Below are 17,143 nucleotides of genomic sequence, written 5' to 3' on the forward strand. Positions count from 1 at the left end.
GTCGGGGGCTCAGAGCACATACTGGGCAGTCTTTTTTATTTTTTTTTTTAATAACACCTGCCCAGGTACCAGGTACGTGCTTTGGATCTTAGGGTGGAAGGGCTTGTAGGGACTCTTCAGACCATCCGACCACGAGAGAAGGGAAAACAAGGAAAGAGGCAGGAGTGAGTTTTGTTGGAGTGTGGGAGCTTTGAACCAGGCTCTTAGGGGACATCCAGGAGGAGACCCTGAGGAATAATCATCAGAATCCTCAAGCATCCAGACCACTGCCCACTATATCTAGACAGTTCTTAAAATAAACAAGAGAGAAGCAGAGAAATCTTTCCAGTAGAGAGGGGAAAAAACGTGCTGGAGGGCTTCCCTGGTGGCGCAGTGGTTGAGAGTCCGCCTGCCGATGCAGGGGACACGGGTTCGTGCCCTGGTCCGGGAAGATCCCACATGCCGCGGAGCGGCCGGGTCCGTGAGCCGTGGCCGCTGAGCCTGTGCGTCCGCAGCCTGTGCTGCGTCCGCAGCCTGTGCTTCGTCCGCAATGGGAGAGGCCGCAACAGTGAGAGGCCCACGTACCGCAAAAAAACCCAAAACCCAAAAAACCCAAAAAAACAAACAAAAAAACGTGCTGGAGAGAATCCTGAGAGGCAGAACATGCTGGTTACAAACAGGGAGGAGTTTTCAGACCCTCCTCAAGGTGATTGGACAGCCTTTTCCTCCTCTCCCATCCGCTCCATCCCCCCACCCATCCTCTTCCATCATCCTGCCTGCTGGACATCCAAGCACCAGCTTCCCTCCTCCTCCTGGGGTCCTTAGCTAAGGTGGCAGCTGGTAACTGGGTTGGAGAGGGGTGCATTTCTGTCATCGCCTCTTTGGGAGGTATTCCAGGCCTGTGGGACTCCGTGCAGGGACAGTTCCATTCTTAGAGCCAGAATTCCCAGCGAGAGTTCTAGAACCCAGGCTCCCTCAGAGTCCCAGGCCACTTCCAGGAACTCGCAGGGTCTCCGGACTGAGCCAGCTCTGGAGAGAGCCTCCTGTCTGGAGGAGCTCGTCAGAATGAGGTGCCTGACAGTCCACATGGCCTTTCTGCCCGCCCCTCAGACCGGGTGTTTTTCATAGCACCTTCAGTGGAAAGGAAAGCATGTTGTTCTAACTCCAAGGAGCTCTGAGCTGTGTAAACAATAGACACGGAGCTTGGAACAAAAACCACCTGCAGGGCAGACAGAGCTGTACCAGAAATTCCAAAGAGAAGGTGGCTGAGACGCCAATGTTCCAAGGTGGTGTTTAACAGTACTCACACTCAGATGCTGGTGTGGTGTCAGGTGGCATGGGGTTTTGGCCCGGGGCTGTTGATCTTCTGTTGGAGGGTGGTGGTCCCTTCTCTCTCTCCACCACCCAATGCCTCCTTCACAGGGAGCGTGCACAGGGGGAGGGGGAGCGAGCCCAACTGACCTGGAAAACCTGACCGAGGAGGCCTGTGCCAGCTGGGAAGCCAGCTTACTTGTCCTCTCCACGTCCCACAGGCATATGGGTTCAAGGCCACCCCTTGGGCTGTGGTGGCAGGGCAGAGGTGAGAGGAAGAGGGGATTCGCAAACTAGGTGGTATCTGAAACTCCTCCCAGAAACCCACGGGTAAACTGTGTCCTCAGGGAGCTTCTTCTAAACTGACCTGCCCTCCCTTCTGGCCTCTCCCTCCTCTGAGCCCCAGGGCTGACCTGGGTACCCTCCTCTGTGCCTCACTCTACCCTGTCACCCTCAAACCTTATCTCAAGTCTGTCACCTACCTGCCTCTGTGCCCACTTCCAAATACAGTAGGTGCTCAATAAATCCTTGTTGAACAGAACAGGGTATCTCTAGACAAGGCCTGATATTTGGCACCTCTTCAGGGCTGATGGCTTTAGTGGGTGGCCTGGTCCCCTGGCCGCAGCTGCACTTGGCCTTGGGGGACCAGCTGGGGAGGAGGCCTGGGAGTCAGAGCCGTGGCACCGCCCTCAATCCAGCCACCCGGTGTGTTCCCTGTCACAGCCGGAGCCTATCTCCTCCTCACCAAGCAGGTCTGTGGCTACTGCATTCCCTCCCTGTCAGGCACTGAGGGGATGTGTGTGTGGCCAGATTGGGGGGAGGGGACTTTAAACAAACAGCCCTGGTCCCAGTCAGTGCCAAGGCTCACCGCATGCCACCCCCCACACCCCCAGACAGACGCGGCTCGCTGGACCGTGTGACAAGGAGCCAGCAGAATTCATTTAGCAAAAAAAGATTTGGTGCTCTGTCTCCCACTCCCCCGGCCGGACCAGATAGTGCCTGGGTACCCCTCCTGCTCTCCCACACGCCTTGGGCCTTTCACCCCCTAATCCTCCAAGTGGGGAGCGGTCACATGGGCCCACAGCTCTCGACAGGAAGCTGTCGGCACTGCTGGCCTGCAGGGCCGGCTCCCTCACCACCGGGAAGGCAGGCTGCCGTCCCCCAGCCTGGCTCACTGAAACCCAACCCCTCTTTCCAGCTGCAGCACGAGAGAGCCCCAGGCCCGGCCTTCCCCGGGGACCCTGCAGCCTGCAGATCTCACGGTCAGGGAATTTTCCCTGCATAGTGTTCCAAGCCGGCAGAGCCTCCGGAACAATGGGCAGGGAGAGACAGCGACCATCTCCCCCCTGCCCCGAACCCCGACCAATCCAGGGAAGGGGAGACCCAGAGGACAGAGACCATCACTCCTGGGGAGGCCCGTGTCTTGGGAAGCAATCCCTGGAGGATCCAGGCCCACATCAGTTTGGAGCGGTCAGTCCCCAATTCTTCCAGCCCTTTCCTCCCAGGGAGGAAACTCACTTATGCTCGCCCTGACATCCCAGTGGCCATGCATGGTGAGTGACCCTGTGTCAGAGTCAGGCCTGCTCAGAAAGGCCTCCCGTGCTCTGCAGAGAAGGGGATTGTGGCTGGGTAGTGGGGAGGCTCAGGTTCCAGAACAGTCACTAATTCCTTTATCTGGGGAAAAGCCTATTTACAAAAAAAAAAAAGGGCTTTTATTGCTCCTAAGAACAGACTGTTCCTCAAACTCGGCTAATAAACGGTTGTCAAGCAGCAGTCCTGGTAACAGTAGAATAGAGTGGAAAGATCCCGTAAAGCCAGGAATGGTTTGAACCCCAATTTCACCACTTACTAGCCATGGGGCTGGTTCAGCTGGAGGGATCCCCTGAGATACGTTATAAACAGCTCTGAGCCTCATTTTTCTCACCTGTAATATGGGACTATTACTGCCATGCCTGCCTCCATTCATTTAGCGACCATTGAGTACCTATTACGTGTCAGTCATTTAGTTGCTGGAGACTAAAAAATAACAGCATCTCCACCCGAAGGGTCACATCCAATAGTGTGTATGAAGGTGCTTGGAAAACTGAAACGTTGAAATAAATAGATAAGGACCAGCTGTAATGATCTCATTAACTTCCTGCAAATGAGGCTGCTAAAGTGATTTTTAAAGTCCTTAAAAACGGTTTTAGGTGAACCAGACCTGTCTCTGTAATCTGGCCTGCACTATTTATTTGCTTAGCAAACTGTTTCTTCATAGATAGTGTAAAAGGAAAGACTTCAGAACTGTCTGAGGCAGAATGTATCCCAAATTCAGAGTTAGTTTGGGGTTGCTCTGAATTAATTAGGTCTTTCTGTAGCTTAATGTATAAACCTGGGCTCAGGAAATTTGGCCTTTAAAGCAGGTACCCTTTTCAAATGATGTGGATTTCATGGGACTATTTTAATTTCACTTCAGCTCCATTACCCTTTATGGGCTGCAGGGGTGGTAGGGGGAGAGGGAGGGGAGGGATCTGGTGCAAGTCTGCTTCCGAGAACCGTAAAGCAGCCTTCTCCCAACCCAATAAATTCACACTTTCAGCGCCTGGCCGGGGGCCTCCTCCAGCCCAGGTGAAGGCAGGTGCCAAGGTTCCCAGTCCTACTTTTGTGGCTGGTTGCCTGCTGGGGTTTCCTTCTTCAACCTCTCACTGGCCCCTCATGGTCTTTGGACCACCCCCCCCAACTTTACTGAGGTATAATTGACAAATAACATTATCTATATTTAAAGTTTACAATGTGATGATCTGATATACATTGTGAAATGATTACCACAGCTAAGTAACATATCTATCAGCTCACACAGGTACCTTTTTTTGGTGATAATACTTAAGATCTCTTAGCAAATTTCAAGTATACAATACAGTGTTATTCACTATAGTCACTAGGCTGTACATCAGGTCCTCAGAACTTACTCATCTTATGACGGAAAGTCTTACGCTTTGACCAACATCTCCCATTTCCCCTCATCTCCCAGCCCTTGGCAACTACCATTCTACTCTGTTTCTATGAGTTGGACTTTTTTTCTTTAGATTCCACCTGTAGGTTTTACCATAAAATATTTGTCTTTCTCTGTCTGAATTATTTATCTTAGCATAAATGCCCTCCAGTTTCATTCATGCTGTTGCAAATGGTAGGATTTCCTTCTTTTTTTAAGGCCACCGTATAAATATATCACATCTTCTTTATCCATTCATTTGTCGACAGACATTTAGGTTGTTTCCATATCTTGGCTTTGTGAATAATGCGGCAATGAACATGGGAGTGCAGATATCTCTTTGACATAGTGATTTCATTTCCTTTGAATATATGCCCAGAGTGGGATTGCTGGATCAAATGTTCTATTTCTAGTTTTTTGAGAAATCTCCATACTGTTTTCCATAGTGGCTGCACCAATTTACATTCCCACCAGCAGTGCAAGAGGGTTCCCTTTCCTCCTCATCCTCACCAACACCTGTTATCTCTTATATTATTATTTTTTTAAAGAAGATATTGGGGGTAGCAGTTTTTTAATTAATTAATTTATTTTTGCTGTGTTGGGTCTTCGTTTCTGTGCGACGGCTTTCTCTAGTTGTGGCAAGCAGGGGCCTCTCTTCATCGCAGTGCACATGCCTCTCACTATCGCGGCCTCTCTTGTTGTGGAGCACAGGCTCCAGATGCGCAGGCTCAGTAGTTGTGGCTCACGGGCCTAGTTGCTCCACGGCATGTGGTATCCTCCCAGACCAGGGCTCGAACCCGTGTCCCCTGCATTAGCAGGCAGATTCTCAACGAGTGCGCCACCAGGGAAGCCCTATCTCTTATATTTTTGATAATAGACATCTTAACAGCTGTGGGATGATAAGTCACTGTGGTTTTGGTTTGCATTTCCCTGATAATTAATGATGTTGGGTACTTTTGCATATATCTGTTGGCCATTTGTATGTCTTTGGAAAAATGTATATTCAGGTCCTTTGCCCATTTTTAAATAGAGTTATTATTATTTACTATTGAGTTGTAAGAGTTCCTATGTGTTTTGGATATTAAATCATTTTTGGATACATGGTTTGCGAATATTCTCTCCTAATCCACATGTTGCCTTTTCATTCTGTTCATTGTTTCTTTTGCTGTGCAGAAACTTTTTAGTTTGGTGTAGTCCCACTTTATTTTTGCTTTTGTTGCCTGGGCTTTTGGTGTCAACTCCAAAGAATAATTGCCAAGAACCAATATCAAGGAGCTTTTCCTCTATATTTCTTCTAGGAGTTTTAAGGACTCAGGTCTTATGTTTAACTCTTAAATCCATTTTGAATTGATTTTTGTATCTGGGATAGATAGGGGTCCAGTTTCATTCTTTTGCATGTGGCTGTCCAGTTGGACTTCTTATTCTGGCTTGTGGTGGCCTCCAGACTCCCCAGCCATCAGAGTGCCACCTGGGCTCCAGGTCACTCTCTCATTTAAGAATCTCTTGGCTAATTCTGAAACTCTTCAGCCCACACCTATGGGTCTTTCCCACCTCCTCTTATTACCTGCTCAGTGGGATTCCAGGTCAACTGTCCCTTTAGCCAGTCTAATACCATAGCCCCTAGTCACATGTGACTTGTCTGAACTGAGCACTTGTGGCCAGTCCGAATTGTGCTCTTAGTGTAAAATATATACCAGATTTTGAAGACTCAGGATGAAAAACGTAATGTGAAATATCTCATTATAATTTTTATATTGATAACACACTGCAATAGTAATATTATAGATATATTGCATTAAATCACATATATTAAAAAAATTAATTTCACCTATTTCTTTTTAACTTTTTAATGTGGCTACTAGAAAATCTGAAATTGCATCTCTGGCTCCCATTCGTGGCTCACATTATGCTTCTACTGGACGGTGCTGCTCTAGAGCATCAGGTAGTACAGAAATGCCTGGGCTGGGGGGTAGGCAGATTTCAGTGACCTTCCTGACCTTCTGCTTCCCTTTTTTGAAACAGGATTAAAAGTACCTGCTTCAGGTGATCGTTGCAAGAACTCAGATGAGTTACCAGTTGTGAGAGTGCCTAGTGTGTACAAGTTAACATAATACATGTTGGTTTCCTTTCCAAATCATGTTTTGAAACGCCTCCTAGAGCAGTGGGTCTCCATCTGGGATGCACCCAGATTCACCTGGACAGTTTCTTTTTTTTTTAAATAAACTTATTTATTTATTTTTATTTGTTTATTTTTGGCTGCACTGGGTCTCCGTTGCTGTGCGCAGGCTTTCTCTAGTGTGGCAAACGGGGGCTACTCTTCCTTGCAGCGCGCAGGCTTCTCATTGCAGTGTCTTCTCTTGTTGCGGAGCACAGGCTCTAGGCACGCGGACTTCAGTAGTTGGGGCACACGGGCTCAGTAGTTGTGGCACAAGGGCTTAGTTGCTCTGAGGCATGTGGGATCTTCCCAGACCAGGGCTCGAACCCGTGTCCCCTGCATTGGCAGGCAGATTCTTAACCACTGTACCACCAGGGAAGCCCTCACCTGGGCAGTTTTTTAATAAAATGTGCCCAGGCCTGGGTCCCATTCTGGCTTAATTGGTCCGTGAGGCCTGGGCATCAGCATAATTTCGAAGCTCCCCAGGTGATTCTCATGCCTAGCCAGGGTTGAAAACCCCCGCTCCAGAGCTGTTTGCTCCTTCACCCCTCAATGCTCTGACCCCCTTCCTTTACATAGTGTCCCTATAGCATTTTACATGTGTTTTGTGCTACTTTAATGATAACCAATGTTTCTGAAAGCCTACCAAATGACTGGCACTTTTCATATATTGTCTCCAATCCTTCCCACAACTCTGCGAGTAAATTAGATTTTACTCTGCGAGTAAAAACCCCATTCTGCAGATGAGGAAACTGGGGCTTAGAAAGGTTAAAGTAACTTACTTGTTCAGTAAGTGGAGGGGAGTCAGGGGGAAGCGCTCCACTCAGCTAAGTCTAACTCCAGAGTGCAAGCTATTGACCATGAGACTACACTGTCTTTGTTTTTTTGTTTTGTTTTGTTTGTTTTTTTTTGCGGTACGCGGGCCTCTCACTGCTGTGGCCTCTCCCGTTGCGGAGCACAGGCTCTGGACGCGCAGGCCCAGCGGCCATGGCTCACGGGCCCAGCCACTCCGCGGCATGTGGGATCTTCCCGGACCGGGGCACAAACCCACGTCCCCTGCGTTGGCAGGCGGACTCCCAACCACTGCGCCACCAGGGAAGCCCTGTCTTTGTTTTAAATTCTACAGTAACTAGACTGTAAGCTTCCAGGGGCAGAGATGGTTTCTTCTCATTTGCAGCAGGATTCAAACAATGCATTCAGTAGCCCCTTGATAAATACCTAATAAACCTCGCGAGTATCTGTTTGAGAGCATCCTTGAGCGGGCTGATGGGCTGGGGGCCTCGCTGGGGATGAGGAAGGATTGGTGTCTGTGCTGCTCTCCAGCAGTGGAGCGGGGGCTCTCGGGGCTGCCTTCCGCAGGCAGACCCCTAACAAGTGCAGGAAGGCTCTGGAAAGGACAGCAGGCATCTGACAGAGGCTCCTTGGTTTCCAGTCTAACATTCTTCTACAATCAGTCTCTCCTGGCAACTCTCTGGCCCAGAAGCAATGTTGAGAACCCAGGTTCTGCAGGACCAAGAAGGCAAGGGGCCTGATCTGTGTGGGTCTGAGTTGGTGGCAGGTGCCCCAGCCTCACCCCAGCAGTGCCTCCCCGCCCCACAGGCCCCCTCCCCGCTCTGCTGCAACCAAGGGCTACTTGGATTTTCTGGACCAACTCTGAGTTCATATAATTTTATTCTCTTCGCAATAGGAGGTTTATTAAAGGTTGAGTAAATGTGCTTCAAGTTTTCTACTTTTTAAAAACATTTATTTTTTTTTGAATTTTATTTTATTAATTTTTTTATACAGCAGGTTCTTATTAGTTACCTATTTTATACATATTGGTGTATATATGTCAGTCCCAATCTCCCAATTCATCCCGCCACCACCCCCACCCCCCGCCACTTTCCCCCCTTGGTGTCCATACATTTGTTCTCTACATCTATGTCTCTATTTCTACTTTTGTAAGACTTCAGATACTTAAATCAAGACTTCAAACATTCTTAAATCAGGGGGTAGAAGCCTTTGCCTTGACTCACACAGTGGACTCCTCTACAGTGGTCCAAAAGGAGGACAGGCCAACTGCACAGCAACATGGGAAGATGATTTTATGTGATGACAAGCGATGGGAAAATCCATCCACATTATGAAAATAGCGTAATAACAATTATTTAAAAAAATTTTAATAAAAAAGAGGTGATAGAGCTGGGAAGAAACTACATGAGAGTGTTACCAGTGATTTTGTTATGGTGGTAAAATTACAGTTAATTCTTTTTCTTCTATTTGTCAAATCTTCTGTAGTATGTCTATGTGACTTTTACAATAAGTGGAAAGAAAAATTATTTGGGGGTGATCTATCCCAACAAAAACCATAGGATTTGATCTGCACTCCGTCGTTCTCTGCCTCAGTCCAGGCCACCTCACCCTCACTCCTTCCTGGGAGATGACGAGAAAAGATGGGGGAAGCCAGCCAGGCCCTGCCCTGGGGTGAGTACTCCGACATGTTTCCCCACAGCCAGTCTGGGAGTGGAGGACTGGAGGGCTGCCTCTCCTCAGCCCGACCCACTCCAGGAGCGGGGTCCTTGGCCTCCATAATCAGGCCCCTGCTGCTCTTCGGGGGCTCCCCGGTGCCTCCCCCAGGTTTGGAGCCGAGCGCTGGAGCAGGTCACTTTGGACACCCGTGCCTAGGCACCAGGGCAGGGCAGCCCTGTGGTTTAGTCTGGTGTGTGCAGGCTTGGCGGCGGTTCAGAAGTGCAGTTACTGAGGGTAAACAATTTCCCTTTTCCTCTTAGGCTCTCTTCTCTCCCTGGTGGCTGGGGACCCTACCCAGAAGCTAGCCCAGCCTCGCCCAGCCTGCCATTTTGGGCTGACGGGACAAGCAGGCGATGGGTAGGTCTTTGGACCTAAACAGAACCTGGTTCAAATCTTGTCCAGCTTTGCCACTAACTTGACGAGCAACCTTGGGAGAATTACATCCGGTCAGAGCCTCATCTGAAAAGAGGCATAATAACCCCTGGGTGGCAGGGCTGTGATTAGGGTCCAATGGACAGAAAGCACCTAGCACAGGCTCAACAGACAGCAGCAGTTATTGTTGGAGCCAGGGAGCTTCTGTGTCCCAGGCCCCTCCTGAGCTGGGCTCTCAGGGCTGAGGCGGGGGGATAGTGGGGGCGGGGCGTGGAGCCCTAGATTTGCCTCGAAGGATCAGCCCCTTTTAGTGCTTTGCTCTCTGGCCCTGCCTGCGGGGCTGGCTTTGGGAAAGTCACGTGACTTCAGGCTGCCCCCTTAGCCGTCCCTACTCCTCCCTTTCTTTACATCTGCTCAGCTCTGGAGGGGTGAGGTAATCCCTGGGAGAGACCCTCGCTCCTCCTTGGGGTATAATCACTGTCCTGTTGCTGGAGGCTGGATGATGAGGCTGAGAGGGCTAACCTCACCCTGGCCCTCCTGCCCTGGCCGTGCCCCATGGCAGGATCGGTCAGGAGACAGACTCCAGTCTAGAAGGCTCTCGTGGTGTTCCCCTGAAAACATCCACAGGCTTGGAGGCCATTTCTGAGGGACAATGGCTGTTTTTAATAGTGCTTGCAGCAGTGTAATAGTAATATTAATCATCGTAATTATTATGTGTGGCACTGCGCAGTTTTCAAAGCTTTCTCATACCCCATCTTATTTACTCCTCTCAACAAACAACCTCGCGAGGTGGTATTGTTATTATCTCCATTTCAGAAATGAGGCCATCGAGGCCCGATGAGTAAATGATGACCGTAGGTAAGTAATAAGTGATCTCTCCTGACCACAAATCCTCGAGAGTAAACATGGTACACATGGGCTCAGTAGCAAGACCCCTGGGGGCTTCTCCCTTTGCTCTGAGTGCCTGCACACACCAGGAGGAGGTCCTTTCTGTTCTCTGTTCAGTAAAGAAAGGGAGAATCTGATTAAAATGGAGGTGGGGAAAACAGAGGGGAGGGAAGGTGATTTTCCCCAGGTTCTGGGTGTGGACTTAACGGGCAGATGCCTCCGTGCTATGGGTGGTGTTTTGAGTGTAGGAAGGTTAGCCGGCTCCACACTAGGTGCCTGTTAGGTGGCCCCCGCCAGGACACAGTTCAGTCCTTCCCACAGCCCAGCCACAGCCTTGGAGAAGAGAACAAGGTTCACCTTTGTGGTGCACCCCTGCCCTGCTGGGGAAGAGAAATCTCTGGAAAGGTTTTCCAGGGAGCAAGACCCCCCCCCCCCCACCAGCCACACTCCTTCCCTGCCCCCGCCAACACAGAGTGCTGAGAGGGGCACTTGTCTTGGGGCTGGGTCAAGTACCATGTCACCTACCTGCTACTACAGAGAGGCACGGGGGCAGGCTTGCCAAGACCAGCAGGGAGCTGCTGGCAGCCTGCCCAGTCTCCCTTTCCCCATCCCCAGAGACAGAGGTGGCCCAGGACCCCACCTCCTCAGCACCTGTGAGGCCCAAACCCAGTAACAGCAACTGTGGAGGAAAAGAGCCTTTGGAAAGAAAAAAATAGAGCTTTTGACTTCCAAATTGCCACCATGTGCTATGGGGTAGGCAGGAGGAAGGGAAGTCCCCACCAATTGTCCTGAAGCCAGCTGTCGGTTTAGTTTGGCCACCGTCTGTCCCTCTGCCTTTGCGGCCAGCTGTGTGGTGGTACTATTTTCAGCATGAGCGGCAGAGCACAAACGTCCTCCCTGCAGTCAGCCAGCTTCCCCACCTGGAGGACTCGGGGCCCCTCCGCCAGGCGGCGGGCAAGCAGGGCCTCAGACTAGTTCCTGGAAACTTTATGGTCCTTCTCCCTGCTCTGCTCGGTGCCTTCGCCAGGGATTGCTCAGATAATAAGGCACTGTAATAGCGGTGACCATTTATTGATCACCTACCATAGGCTAGGCTTCGTGCAAGGCGTTCCATTTACATTATCTTACACGTTCCCACTTGGTCCTGCTTGTTCTATACCCTGCTTTAGAAAGAGGTCTGCTATGTAGAGAACAGGTATATTGCTTCTTGTTCATTAAACTTGTGGCTGATAGATTCTTCTCTTAAAACAAACAAACAAAACCCCACATTGTTTTTATGGGGAAAATAGACTTCATTTATATTGCTTTGCTTTGCAGGAAAACCTCCAGAAACCTCAGTGGGCACTACTTCTGCAGACATGTCACCTAAAATTCACTAGCATCTTCCTGGTCCCAGCAGTTCTTCCCTTCAGGGAGGCTGTATTTTAGAGTCTGTTTCTCCAGCCTTTCCCTCCCTTGCTCAACAACTGAGGCCTTTCCTATCAGAGTTGGAGGGGCAGAGGTTCTGGGTCCAGCTATGGACTGGTGGGCCATCAGGGGCCTTGGCAAGCCTCCCCTCCCAGCCACGGGGGCCCTGGAACGCTGCCCCTGCAGGAGCTGCCAGGAGAGTGGAGGGTTTGTGGGAGGGCTGTCGGTGTAGGGTGGGAAAGGGGAGCATTTCTCCAGCTGGTGGCAGGAGCTGGCTGGCCAGAGGCCTTGTTCACGGCCCAGTGCAGTGCGGCTCTTGTGTTTATGAGTTTTGTGAGATTTAGAGCGTTCTGTATTAGCCACAGGCTTTTTGGGGTCACATCAAAAGTTAGAAAGCCGTGGAAAGAGTTCTTTCCCCATGAATCACACTTCCCCTAAACTGTAATTCTCTGAGAGGAGCCGGTTTGCTTTATAGAGCTGGCAGGAGAAAGGAGATAACAGGGACTCCTGGGGAGTTTTCCAGAAGCAAACTTCTCTGGAGGACTAGACAAAGAAATTCTCAGTAGAGGAGCCAGAGGAGGAGAAAGACCCACTGGGACCAGGCTGATGGACTAGGATTTGGGGATTGGGATGAGGGAGCAACAGGGCTTCAGATGCTGGGGGCCTGGAAGGATTGGGCCCTTGCATTGCACAACTCCAGGGCACACCCTGCCTTCTGCGGTACACGACCTACACAGCCACATATAGCAACCCTTTCCTTGCTCCCTCATGGATGGATTGGTTATATCTCTAATGGGCTCCCATAGGATCCTCTAGATGGTTGAAGAATATGATTATCCAGGTTCTTATCTGCACCCCATTTCCAGCCACTTCACAGTTGCACCTTTGAGAAGAGGGACCCTAACTTCTTAGCTTTCGTCTTCCAGCCTGACACATAGTTTAAGCTCCGCAAATGTTTGTGGAATGAATGAATAAACATTGTCGAGAGAATTCTTTTAGCATTTAGGGACTGGTATGGCTAACTCAAGTATTAGGAGCCAAGAAGACCTTTGATTTCTTTGAAGAGTAATATTCAAATACACCAACTCTTTTAAGACCCAAATGGACCACTGCTTGCTTTTAGGAAGCCTCCAGATGAATTTCTGTTTACTTAGTTCCTCCTTCATCTCTCAAACACTAGTCCCTGTCTCAGGCACCATGATGGGATACGCTTGAGAAGCCCACAGTCCTAATGGGGTGACACACACTGGGCCTTACATTGGAGTGATCAAAACTGTCAAAACGAAGGGCACATGTGGGGCATGTACAGGGGCTACAGGGTTCTAGGAAGGGAGTGGCTCACTCACTGCCAGGACGGCAGGCTTCACAGAGCGGGTGATGGGGGCAGGGGCTGGAGAGCAGACATGGAGGGAAACTGTCTTTGCTCTGCTCTTATCTAGGCTTTGTCTCTCTTGAGCACAAAGAGGTTAAGTGTCTACTCCAGGGTCACATGGCTAATGAGTAGGTCTCAAAGCTGATTCTTCAACGCCATATCCTGTGACCTAGCACCAGCTCTCTCTCTGTGCTTGAGCCCAGGCCTTGAAAACCTGTCCGTCCAAAAGCCCCTGTGGCCTCACAGAGCATCTGATGTAAGAGGAGGCCTCAGCCACGGAGTTGATTCCTGAGCCATCCTGATGACACGTCTGGGCCTCTTTTTACCTGTCGTTATCCTGTTAACAATCCAGCTTGTTCCCAGCTCTGCACCTGTCTTGCTCAACAGTCTGATGCTCTGCTGACCTACTTGGCAGCTCTCGTACTTCCTGCTTTGTTCCCCAGGTTCTGCCTGGCAATTGTCCTCGTGGATTATAGCACCTTTGCACCCTTGGGCAGCTGGCTTCCAGGTTATCATGAGGCACTGGGGGCTTCAGTTCCTCCAGGTCAAGATACACCTCACTCCACCAAGCCTCCTGCACAAACCAAGGCCAAACAGAGTCCCTGCCCCTGCTGCCAGATATCCCCAGCCAGGCTCCTCTACTAGGACTTCACCTCTTCCCTCAGCTCACCAACAGGGGCACTGCCCATCCCTGCCCCCTGGGCTGCAATAGGAGAGAGGCCATGGGCTCCAAAATCAGACAGACCTGGTTCAACTTCAGCACCTGTCAGTTTTCAGAAGTTCCTTAACTTCACTGAGCCTTATTTTCCCATCTGTAAAATGGGAATAGTAATACCTACCTCACAAAAATATACACACAATCTGTACCTGGTACATGGCTGAGGAAGTGGGAGCTGACATCATCTACTACTTATAAAAGTTTTTCAAGAGCTCCTCATGTATCTAGGCTTTGGCCCTCTTGAGCACAGAGAGGTTAAGTGTCTACTCCAAGGTCACATGGCTAGTTAGGAGGTCTCAAACCCAATCCTTCAACTCCACATCCTGTGACACACCACTGTCTCGCTTTCTGTGCTCAAGCCCCAGCTTTGATAGGTTGTCCAATCTATGGGTCTTTTTTGACCCTGAGATGCACAGAGAAAGCCTGAGTTAGCCCATTTTACAGTGAGGGGACTTGGGCTCAGTGCAAATAAGTGAGTTTCCCTAGGTCGCACTGCTCACCAGGAGGGAGCTGGGTGAGAACCACTTGATTCTGCATTCTATGGCCTCAAAATAAATCCTTCCCATCTCTCCCCTCCACTGTCAGGGGACCCAGCCCTATTCTGAGAAAGCCTTCTCTCCCCATGATCAGAATGTCTGTGAGTTCAGACATCATTCTGGCTCTTTCCACGGTCCCAAGCAGACCCTTCAAGTGGAGAACAGTGAGAAGGCCTCTCCGGATAGGTCTTGGGGGATGAGGAACACAGTGCCTGGAGCCCTGGGAAGGAGGAGACTGCTGGCTGAGATCCACTCCTCGTGCCCCTGCGGCAGCCCAGACTCTCCCCCCACCCCAGCCCCTGGCCAGAGCAACCCTGTGGCCAGTTGACGGTGGCCACCCAGCCCCCATCCCCGGGCTGCCAAGGTTGGCAGCCTCACGGCCATGCTGCACAGCTCTGCGCCTCTCCTCCTCAGTTTATTCCTTCCAGATACGCAGTTGCTGCTTTTTATTTGGATCACTTTTCTGTGTTATGGTATTTCGGTTGTTTTTCCACTCCTTCCCCCCATCCCCCTGCCTTTCCCCCATGGCAGGATTCCTGAGAAGACTAGCTTTTGGAAAGAGCTGCAAGCACATCTGCTCTCTGGCTACAGCATTCCAGGAGGGCCCTGTCAGGGGCTCGGCTCTCGGGGAGCCAGGACACGCTGGGCAGCAGAGGCTGGGGGGCAGGGTTCAGGGGCCCTGGCAGTGGAGGCCCGTGGTGGGCACGCTCCCTGCAGCAGGCAGGGCTGAGCCTCAGGGCCTGGGGGTGCTGCCTAAGTCCTGGGGCCACAGCTCACCAGCTCCCCGGCCCTGCTGGCTGTGACTGTTGGCTCTCTAGGCTCAAATCTGTGTATGCCAGACTTGGGGTGAGAGAGAAACCAGGAGCCTTGGAAAACGCCCTGGCCCTCCATCTCTTTTGTCAGAACCTCTTTGGTCAGCGGTTCTGAAGGGGTGGGGGTCCTGTGTGTGTGTGATCTCTGTAGGCGCAGTCAAGCGCGCTAGAGAGTGTGTGCCGGTTGCGTGCAGGCTTGGAAGTCACAGGGCCGGGGTTCGATCCCTGACTTCCCACCAAAGGCTGTATGAATCTGGGCAAGCCACCGCGAAGTGGGCATGATAACATGCCTCCCTCCAACGTTGTTGTGAGGGTGAACTGAGTTAACACATGAAAATACTTCCTTGCACATAGTAAGTGCTCAATAAGTATTTTAGCTACCATTACTATATATGCATGGGGGTATGTATGGAGTTTAATAGATTTGGGGTGGTGCTTCTTGGACTTTGGAGTGTGACAGTCACCTGGGAAGCCTGTTAAAAGTGCTGGCTTCTGGGCCTCACTTGCAGAGATTCTGATCCAGCAGGTCTTAGGTGGGTTCAGGAATTTACTTTTTAATCCAGAGACCCTGGTGCTGCTGATGCACCGGTCCAGGGTCTGATCTGGAGTTGTCTGAGGTGTCTGGTGAACAGATCCTTGGGATCCTGGACTCTGGTACATCCATCAGAACTGCTTTGCAAATGTAACTGGAGACCAGATAAAGGGGTGGTGTGGGATGAGGTTGGGGATGGACAGGAGCCATCTCAGGCAGAGCCTTGAGGCTCTAGGAAGGAATTAAGGTTGTTGGAGTTTTAGGCATGGGATAGACACAGTCCTACTGAGTGATTTGGGTTGGACCAGTCTGGTTTACAAGCCCAGGGCACAGCAGATGGCAAAGAGGGTGTAAAATTGCAGTTAGCTCAAGGCCAGAGTGGCAGAAGTGTCTGTGCCCATATAGAAGCAGCAGCAGTATCTGGAGGAAGAGAGAATGGCCCAGATTGAGCAGCTGTGCCAACTCCCTGCTCCCTCAGGCTGGGCATCTGAGCCACTGGCAGAGCAGCCAAGCATGGCCTAGGCTCCACGAGCTGACCGCCTCACCCGCTGAGCCGGGCTGTGGCCGGACTGGAGGGCCTGGCTTAGGGTAAGAATCCGAATCTGTCAGCTCATCCGCTCAAGAGCTTGTAGTTTCTTGATTATTTTTCTCTTAGTAAAGATCTTTTAGAAAAATTCTTTATTTTGACTGAGCTAAGAAAAGAAGGAGGTGGGATGTACTGAGGCTGGGGAGATGGGGAGGTCACTCCTTCAGGAGCAGACCTGCAGGGGCAGCTCTGAGAGCTGGAGCTTCACCTTGGAGCTACTTTCAGGCAGTGGATTTGATGTGTTAATTAAGTGTATGTGAAGGCGAGTGAGTGTGCCCGTATGTGCGTGCGTGCATGTGTGTGCGTAGATGTACATGTACACAGGTGAGGGTTGCATGCACGTGTATTCGTTCAATTCATTTAACGACAACCACAAAATATGTATTGAGTGTGTACTCTGTGCCAGACACTGTTCTAGATATCTGGGATCCATCAGTGAACAAAATGACATCCTTGCCCTCAAGGAGCTTACTTTCTATGGGATTTTGTGTGTATAGAGGGATGGATATGTGTTTGTGTGTATGAGTCTGTTGTACACACATGTGTGGAGAAAGAAGAATAATAACATGTGGGTGCACAGGCAGACCTGGGTCAAGAACCATCTGCCATTTTCTAGGCATGTGATCCTGGGCAAAATATTTAACGTTTCTGAGGCTTGGGGTTTTACAAAATGGGAAAATGATCCCTTTCTTTGACAACTGTTGTGAGACTAAATGTAAAAATACTTGGAAAGCTCCAGGCAAAGTACCTGATATATGATAGTTGCCAAATGATACTTTTTTCTTCATGTCTCCTGTGGATTTGGAGGAGATATTTCTACGTGTGTATACCAAGCGTGCATTTGCATCTGGGCAACATGCCTTGTGTATCTAAGAGGCTGAATGTGAGGGTTCTCCCTGAATGAGAACCTCCCTCCCTTGGGATGTATCCTGCACTGTGGAGATATCTCAGGTCTGATCAAAGGTGATGGTGTTGCCTGGAAAGTTCCATTCCAAG

At 50.4% G+C, this 17,143-nt stretch overlaps 1 long non-coding RNA gene across 2 annotated transcripts in view; it reads left to right on the plus strand.

The window, feature by feature from the left end:
* LOC137224990 (uncharacterized) overlaps nt 1-17,143 on the plus strand; it is an 84,080-nt gene that overhangs the window by 61,335 nt on the left and 5,602 nt on the right. The window lies entirely within an intron of this gene.

The sequence above is a fragment of the Pseudorca crassidens genome, chromosome 5 (genome assembly GCF_039906515.1).
Source record: "Pseudorca crassidens isolate mPseCra1 chromosome 5, mPseCra1.hap1, whole genome shotgun sequence".
NCBI lineage: Eukaryota > Metazoa > Chordata > Mammalia > Artiodactyla > Delphinidae > Pseudorca > Pseudorca crassidens.